The following is a 7,800-nucleotide window of genomic DNA, read 5'->3' as shown; positions in this document are numbered from 1 at the left end:
ATGAGGGAGAGGAGAGGGGTATTTATAGTGTGGAGGTGAGTTGAGAAAGTGGAGATGCTAAGGAATATTCTCCATAGAATCCAAAGAGCATCTTCATCCTCCTCTTGCTACGTGTCTCTTCTGATGACGGTTTCCACCATTATTAACGGCCACAATCGTCATAGGATAAGGAGTACAATTGTCATGCCGAAGCTGGACTGCATTGGGCCAGCTGGGGGTTCGGCCGAACCCTAGCGGGCTCTGCTAGCCCAGCCCTTCCTCCTAGAGTCTGATATGTGGGCCCTAATGTATATTCTTCTGAAGTTTGGCTCAAATGATTGTATCTTATTAGGTTTGTGGGCTCAAAACTACATGGGCCTAGATATGGAAGTTATATTCTTATCCTTCATGTATATTTCATCTCACCTTTGGTGGTTTATCTCCTACATAGAAATATACACCAACACTCGTGGAAATTGTTAGAAATAAATCCTACCACTATGTTGGATGTTTTATATTAATGGTTTTATGCAGGTATTGATGGCATGAATTTGGTAGTTAACAACAGTCAACACCTAGGAGAGGAGAAAGGATGGAGGGGAGAGAAAGGATAAAACGCAACAAGGTTTTTGGTTCAAAATATGCCCCCTACCTTTAAAGCAGTGACATAGTGTGTAATAATTGGGACACGTTTGGTGAGAGACCAAAATTTGGGAGAAGAAGTCAGGGAGGAGCATGATGAGGGGCAGGGAAGCCTTGAAGATGCTGAAAAGGGGTTCTGAAATTAAAAGTTTTGAGCAAGAGACATGAAGAGATGGAAGTGGGTGAGAAAGCTATGGTGGTGTTGAAGTTAGATGTAATTTTCTCTCAAAAATAAATATTTGAGGATGGTTCCTAGGAAAATGATGATACATGTTTGTTAAGTATGATGGAAGCAGAGCTGGGAGAGGGAGTGATAGCGTGCTCTCCTTGCTCAGATGAAGAGGATAAGTGTGATATTCCAACTTATTCTGACATTGAGAAAATGAGGTAGGAAGAGGAGGGGGTAGAGGAAGAGATGGGTGGGGGTCTTGAATATCAGGCTAAGAAGAGGAGGATTTCTAGGGACAAGGGCTCAAAAGCAGGGACAGTGATGTTCCTATGCAGTTGAAGGCTGAATTGAGGAAATCCAGAATCAATTTGAACCCAGGTATGGAAAATTCATATGCATTTTTTTCTTTCTGTTGATAGACAACGTTTAATTGAAATTGCTGCTACCAGTAACATAGATATATGGTTAAGTGAGGAGGAAATTGATAATAACATTGATGCAATTACTGCATGAGAGAAAGCATAGGCTGCTTTGTTTGAGGCTGACATGGAAGAACAGCGAGTGCAAGAGGAAGTGGAGGAGATGGTTGAGGGAGGATTGGAGGGGGAAAGTGAAGACAGTAACAAGAAAGGGGTCTTAGGAGCATCATTGGAAATAGGGGGAGGAGGGGCAAGAAACTAGCAAAAAAAAAAGCAAAATATCTATGGGGTTCAAGGTGCAAGAGGATAGGGTAGTGAGCAGAAAAGGTAAAACATTGCCACGTCCAGAAATTCAACAACCCGAATTTCAAGCTGAATGTATATTAAAATCTCTATCCAGGACTAGCCAGAGTACACAAACGACAAATTGATATACAGATCAACGTCTTACAAAAATAATAAAACAAGTCTTACAAACACATCGAAAACAAATAAACTAAACTTGAAATAAAGCAAGACTGAGTACTAACCACCGTACTCAGCAAGTCATACCAATGGGAAGGTATGAAGCAAGGATATTCAAAGGAATGACTCATAGGATATTTGCGGTAAAAAGCAGCATTTATAAATCATAATTTGAAGAAGTAAAAACAATATAAGTAATTAAGCAGTATTAACATCAACACTGTCCAACGCTAAATCCACCTTGCAACAGGGCTAACCCACCACCTGAACTATACTAGTTCATTGTCATATTATTGAGGTGAGACTAATCACGGCGAGCTGGTTGAGCACCCAATAACCGATGGCACAGCTATTCGAATAGTTTTACTCTGATCAGAGGTGTACAACTATCCACCGGCATGTTTCCGTGCTTGCGCAGACACGTCACCATGTTGAGTGATTGTGACAAGACCCTTCGCATAACTCCCCCTAGCCAACCGCACCAGCTTCAGGTTTCGCCCCCCCCCCCCCCCCTCTCTATGTTCAAGTCGAGCAGTACCCTCTTGTGCCTTGGTAAATCCGGCTACAGCAGAGACCAGAACCAGGTCTGAACTGCACCATCGCCTCTACCTTTGCCTTGGCACGTCAGAAAGAGGAAAGTTATGCTACAAGTCTAGCGGTTGCCCATTCTTGCCTTTGGTAAGTACGTGTATATCTTCCAGGGATTCCTGAGAATCGGTCCTTAATTTTCATGGGCATGACTTCCAAACAATCATGCATGTACCCACGACCCACCATTAAAGCATATTTTAGTTCAATTAAACCATAACCATGGTGGTACATCATAATGTAATTCAGGACTAAATTATAATGAATCCCATTGTGAGCTAGTTGGTCTAACCATGGCTAAGCATTCCTAAACCAATCATCTAGACCCAAGTTATCAATGGCATGAGATATTCAACATGCTGAGTACGATAGCATCCATCCCACATGGCATTCTAAAATAATGCAATTTTAATAGAAAGCAGGGGATTTTGTAAAATAGGTTCAATATGATCAATGATGTATGTATGACTTGCCTTGCCCTTGAACTGATTGAACCTCGGCAACCACTTCGAAACTAACTGGATCACCGGAACTGACGGAATCTAAACGACAAACAAAGCACACGAGAAATACAAGCAATAAGGCTACTGAAACAGCAAAAGAAACCAATTTTAATGGGTTCTATACATTTTAATGTCTCTACAATTTGAATGGATTAAAACGGAGCTCGGATTATTTAGTTACGAATTTTACAATATGAGCTGCATTATTACTAATAACCGAAAAACATTAGTCATTTATTACACATTAATGCCCGAAGACGAAATAGATCAATGTAAATTAACAATGGTAAGCCAGCCTCGAGGGTTAGCGACTCAACGAGTCAACCTACCGTGGCACGTGACCACTCAAATGGTCAACCAAACCGGCGAACTGAACTGGCGGCTCAGAACTACTCTGGAATAAAGAACGACTTGGAATGACTGAACGAACGAGACTTCGGCTGCACTATGTGCGAACGAACGGTTAACGGCTAGCGAACGGCTGCGGCACGACCGATAGACTTGACACGGTTGCGGCAGCGGCTAGGCATGGAAAACGGTAGGCCGGTAGCAACTCGTGTGAACGGCTGCAGCTAGGCAACTTGGCTACCGAGCAACGAACAGCGGCTATGCAGCGAAGGTGATGCGATTTAGCAACGGCACGCGGCTGCGGCAACGACTCGGCAAAGCACGGCAGCGGCAGCGACTCAACCACGACTTAGCACGACGTCTACCGAGCGGTAGCAATGACTCGATTGAGCCGGCAACGCAGCAGCGGCTAGACGCGGCTCAACGACTAGATGCGGCAGCGGCGGTGCGGCAAGGCGGCTCGGCCGGCACCGGCAAAGCAACACGGCGCAGCAGCGGCACTAAAGCGGCTGTGGCAGCGCAGCGAGCAGCGGCACGGTAGACACGCTAGGGCAGCGGCACGGCAAGGCGGCAAGCAGCTGCGGTAACGGCAGTGGCAGGCACGGCTGCAGCGAGGCACAGCAGCGGCAGCAGCGGCGGCGACAACGTGATGGCGGCGCGCGGCAAGGCGGCGACGCAGCAAGGCGGCGGCGCAACAACAGCAAGGCGCCGGCGGCAGCGTCGCAGCACAGCAGCTAAAGCGACGCGCGGCACGGCTGGTGCTTGGGCAGGGCACAGCAACGACGCGGCACGGCAGCAATCGGCTGGGCGGCGGCGCAGCTAGGGCAGCGGCCAAACGCGGCACAGCAGCGGCACGCAGGTGCAGCAGTGGTGACGCGGCAGCAATGGCGCAGCGGCGGCAACGCAATAGGGCAGCGGCGGCGCGCGGGCTAGGGCAGCGGCTCGGCACGCGCGACCAAGGCGGCTGCGCAATCAGGTGGTCATTCTATTCGAAATTATAACCACTTATCTGCACTAATACTTTACTCGTTAAGTATTTTGTTTGAAAATACGACCTTGTCATTTAGGAAGACAAGATAGTATTTTTTTTATACTAACCCTTTATTCCTTTACTCATCCATTTTTGCCCTTTCTGATTGCCATTTTCTAGAATCGACACTGTTTATGCAACAGTTTATACCAGTATAATTAATAAATGCTTAACCTCTAAGACCTTTTATTATCCTAGGTTATTTGCTCCCAGCATGGGTGTCGATCGACTTTCTTTAGTTAATTAGGTAATGTGGATTACATGCAAGCAACTCTAGCACTTGAAGTAAACTATGTGACCAGTGAAGAATGATGTCAACAGCCACTGAAAGATATTGATCAAAAGCTCTTTATGTATGGCTCCAAACTATATATCCATTGTTTTGTACTACAATATGAACAAGTTGTGTCATTTATGTTCCAAATCAAAAGGAATCAAAAGCAACTGATGCATTCTTTCATGGACATCATCTAAACCTTCCTAGAGTAAACGAACTGCAGAGAGAGATGACACAGATCAATCAAACTAACTAAAAAAAAGAGAATATGCAGCAGTCAAAAGTTTCATAATCTTATGAAATATGGAATGGCATAAAGTAGAATCAACTGAAGTTCTTGTTGGTATATTATGTATGGCGAAATGTCCGGTGAATATCAATCAGATAATTGAAAACCCATGAAAACTGGACATAGAGATAACTTCATGGCAATACAAACATATAGTGGCGACAATTAGATTTTTAACTATAAAGATAGCCAGAAAGCATTGCACACAATTCTATTCTTCGTGCAAGTCAACATGGCAGCAACGAGCCAATACACATGGAGGCACATGGTACATCTCTACTATTGTAAAAATTGAAGATGTTTTTGTCAGTACTTTGGTATGTCATTCGTGTTTGAGTCGGATTTTAAGTCCATTCGCTTTTGCAAAGACATACCATGTTTGAGTCAGTTTTTAAGTTTGTTCGCTTTTAAAAATACAGAAGGAATCGTATAAAAAATCTCTTTAAAAAAACTCGCAAGCTAACTTAAGATGATCAAACTTTTAATTGCGGCTTATGATTTTATAAAACAAATATCCAAGCGAATTTCCACAGTGAATTTCACCTTAGCGAAGTATTCATCCCAGAAAGTTTATGCTACAAAAATGCATGTGCAGGTTATGTTTATGGCTACTTAAAGTGGATTTGGAAGAGTAACTGTACTATGAAAGTTAAGGTTTTTGGTTGGCTTCTTATGATTGATAGGTTAAACACTCGCAATATGCTTGACATAAAGTTTTGTGCCCCTGTTGAAAGTGATTTAAATTGTGTGCTATATTCATCTGGAGAAAGGGAAACCCTTTATCATCATTTTTTCAGTTGTTCTTTCAGTAGAGAGTGTTGGGTGCAATTTGGTATTGTATGGGATCTGTATTTGTCCTTTGAAAATATGTTGAATCTTGCAAGGACATCTTATCGAGCTTCGCATATCCTGGAGAAGGTTTTATATGCGGCCTGGAATATTTTGAAGCAACAAAATGGATTTATTTTTTATAATGTTTTGCCCTCTGTTCCTTCTTGGATGGCATTCTTTAGGAATGATCTATCCCTTCTTGTTTTTTGTTTAAAATTTGATGAGAGATCAACTTTACTCTTCTGGTTGAACCTATTGTAATTTATTTTTCTATTTTTTATTAAATTTATATAAATGTGGGGGCTTCCCTAACAGTGCTTTCCCTCAAAAAATTTCACCTTAGCTAAACCGGACAATAATAATAAGAATAAAATAGCCTTCACCTGTTACAACGCACGGGCACTTTTTTCCTAGTTTATATAAAAAAATAAAGTTCAGAAAGAACACAAAATTAATGAATGCAAGGCTATCTGTTTTACTTCAAACATGCATATGCACCTTGAAGAACTCATCCTAGTACAAACTTGGCTTCTGTGATAGAGGTGTTAACATCCAAATTCGGAACGTAGACATGAAATAGAAAACATGACTAAATTTAGAAAGGGCTGTTGACGGTCTTTAAATGCCAAATTTTACCATCAACTCCTGCATAGAAGAATACAAAATGGAATATCAAACTTTGTGGTAGAAACTTATTACTAACCCCTTCGACGAGCGTTGGTAGATATTTGTATGCAGATAATTTTGGAATAAAATACACCCACCATGCGAAGAAACACACTTCCAACCAATTAGATGCGAGCATGTGGATTCAAATCTTAGAGAAGCTGGCTCGTAGAATCATGTGTTGTGAAAATTGGCAAGTGCTCGCTGCCCTACAGGGCGCACGCCTGGAGGACTACTACGTCACCGGCGAAAAGGCTGCACCGTCGGCCACCATCATTGTCAAGCAAGATGTACGGAAAGGATGTGTGGCAAACCAACAACGTGGCCACGATAAATGGATAGCCACTGAACATTAGGTCCTCTACTATCTGTTCTCATCTCTGTTTAAGGAAGTGATGACCCATGTTGCATCGGCAGCCACTGAGGCACAAGCCTGGAGTGAAAGTGGACACATGTTTTCTTCGCAGGCGCATGCATAAGCCATCAACGTGCACCTTGCTCTATACAACCAAGAAGGGCACCTCTTGTCTAACCGAATACTTTGGCAAGATGAGGGTATTAGGAAATGAGATGGCCACTGCCAGCGGGGAATTTAACTATTTGCCACTCTTATGACATGGCAATTAACGATTTGCCACATCATGTCTATGACATGTGGGCCCTCATGTGTCTATGACATATGGGTCTAGTGGCAAATCGTTAAGCACACTACTCGTAAGAGTGGCAAATAGTTAAAAGCCCCGCTGCCAGCAAGCCACCATATGATGAAGATCTTAATGCCTGAATTCCAAACGGTTTGGATGAAGATTTGGATCTTTAATTATTTTCTGCTTTTACCACAAGGATAGAACCTATTACCGTCACTGAGTTGTACCCGCAGCTATTAAAATTTGAAAATCACCTGCTTGTTGAATATTTGATATCTCCTCCATAGTAGCATTCGGTTGCAACAACAATGCTATAACAAATCTCATGGCTTATTGGTGGCCTATATAAACATGTATCGTGGCCTCTGCAGGGGTAGAATGCTCCCGGCAATATCCGGTTTTCCTACAGATTAAAAAGCACACTTAACAGCCTATATGTCAGTAAGGAAGGGTAGTTCGGCCTTGTAGAAAACTAGCCCAAATGTGTCCATTCTCACCATCAATCCCGATTCAATCATTGCAGACCCTTCCTACTCCTCTCCCCTCCAGCTGCATCACCCTACTATCCAAGTATTGCAGCATGTGGCAGTGGTTGTGGAGGCAAAATTCCTGCCAAGGCCCACCTCTACACGTCAAACCGCTGATCCTCCACTGCTGTCAGGAACACTGCTAGATCGCGGCCCATCATCAAGTTCGAGTACCTCGGCAAGGTACCCCACCACTGCATCCCGCCGATCGCTCCATTGTGCATTGTGTGATATGCTTTCACAATGAGCACTGTTGGGGGATGCGGGTGGCTGAGTAGGATGTGTACGAGGCTACAATGACTCAGCTATGGCAGCGCCCCTGAGCTAGGGAGGCCCGACAAGTAGAAGTAACTGGTCACTTGATACAGTCTAGAACTCAATAATCTATCTATCTATACTTATACTAATTAGGTTTTTCTA

The sequence above is a fragment of the Oryza glaberrima genome, chromosome 11 (assembly GCF_000147395.1).
Source record: "Oryza glaberrima chromosome 11, OglaRS2, whole genome shotgun sequence".
Lineage (NCBI taxonomy): Eukaryota > Viridiplantae > Streptophyta > Magnoliopsida > Poales > Poaceae > Oryza > Oryza glaberrima.
This window is presented reverse-complemented; position numbering follows the sequence as displayed.